The 1,502-nt window shown below is 44.7% G+C and overlaps 1 non-coding gene and 3 pseudogenes across 1 annotated transcript; all 4 read right to left on the bottom strand.

The window, feature by feature from the left end:
• Positions 1-33: 33 nt before the first annotated feature.
• Positions 34-152, bottom strand: LOC117111741 (annotated as a pseudogene).
• Positions 153-299: 147 nt separating this feature from the next.
• Positions 300-418, bottom strand: LOC117111740. Its single transcript, XR_004445908.1, has one exon. It is a non-coding gene; the product is annotated as a 5S ribosomal RNA (ribosomal RNA).
• A 168-nt stretch (positions 419-586) lies between these two features.
• LOC117111742 lies at positions 587-705 on the bottom strand (annotated as a pseudogene).
• Positions 706-834: 129 nt separating this feature from the next.
• LOC117111739 lies at positions 835-1,485 on the bottom strand (annotated as a pseudogene).
• Positions 1,486-1,502: the final 17 nt, after the last annotated feature.

Below are 1,502 nucleotides of genomic sequence, written 5' to 3'. Positions count from 1 at the left end.
GTAAAATTAATTTTCTAGAAAAAGAATAAATGATGTCTACAGCACCCGGTATTCCCAAGCGGTCTTCCATCCAAGTACTAACCAGGCCCGACGTTGCTTAACTTCTGTGATCGGACGAGCACCGGTGTTTTCAAGGTAGTATGGCCGTAAACAAGGATGCACCAACAGTGCAACACTTCGATCATCGAGTTCATTGAATGATATTTCAAGTTGTGACGTGTTACTTAGAAATATTATAAGAGCTGTCGATTCGCTACTAAATTAGTAAAATGAATTTTTAGAAAAATATAAATGAAATAAGTCTACAGCACCCGGTATTCCCAGGCGGTCTTCCATCGAAGTCCTAACCGGGCCCGACGTTGCTTAACTTCGGTGATCGGACGAGAACCGGTGTTTTCAACGAAGTATGGCCATAGGCAATTAAGCACCACCGCACCCGGCATTCCCAAGCAGTCTCCCATCGAAGTAATAATCAGGCCCGACGTTGCTTAACTTCGTTTTTGTTTATTTCGCATTTATTTTATAAAAATAAATGAATTAAGCATCTATTGGTAAAATGAATTTTTAAAGAAATATAAATGAAGTAAGTCTACAGCACCCTGCATTCCCAGGCGGTCTTTCATCGAAGTACTAACCGGGCCCGACGTTGCTTAACTTCAGTGATCGGACGAGAACCGGTGTTTTCAAGGTAGTATGGCCGTAGACAAGCACTGTTTGTGCACCCTTGTCTACGGCCATACTACTTTGAAAACACCGGTTCTCGTCCGATCACCGAAGTTAAGCAACGTCGGGCCTAGTTAGTACTTGGATGGGAGACCGCTTGGGAATGGCTCATCACCCCCCCATGGACCTTTCTGGTGTAGTTGATTTGTTGGTGGCTGGACAGAAGGTGAAGATTTTCTGATTACTACATTCAGTTTTTGCTTTCGATGGCGTGTACCGTTTACGAAGCCCACCACATTTTGGTACATGGCATGCACCACATGGTTTGACGGATGGGTTAGGATGGAAACGAGTCTGTTTTGGTGGTTGGGGAGGTGGAGCTTGAAATGTAAAAGGCACACTGCTTGATGAAGGTTGAAGAGAAACAGACAGTGCCTTTGGCTGTGAAGGTACAACCAAGAGAATTGGTACACCAGATACTTTTTACTGCACACCTGGAGACGCAGTTGGTTTAGGAATTAGACCTGGAAACTTTCTCTCTGTGGATGTTGACTGTTTTGGTGCAGGCTCATCTCCATACCTTGTTCCAGAATCGTCACACTGAAGCCGCCTCTTTTCCCCAAGTCGCTTGCCAGACTTGTGAGGAACATTTTTGTATTGCACTTGAGTAAAAGATGGTGATGGAAGGGACTGAAGAAGCTTAGGGGCTTCTGGCATTGGTTTCGTTGATAATACTTTCCGATGCGTTGCCACTTTTGGTTGCGCAGTTGAGAGGATCAATCCAATCTTGAAAGAGTGCTTCGAGCCATGAAGGCTTGCCATCCCTGAAACAAAAGCAG

The sequence above is a fragment of the Anneissia japonica genome, unplaced genomic scaffold, assembly GCF_011630105.1.
Source record: "Anneissia japonica isolate Jap-2015-1 unplaced genomic scaffold, ASM1163010v1 scaffold21948_len1516_cov75, whole genome shotgun sequence".
In the NCBI taxonomy this organism is placed as follows: Eukaryota; Metazoa; Echinodermata; class Crinoidea; order Comatulida; family Comatulidae; genus Anneissia; species Anneissia japonica.
The sequence above is the reverse complement of the archived record's forward strand: the minus strand, read 5'-3'. Positions and strand labels throughout refer to the sequence as shown.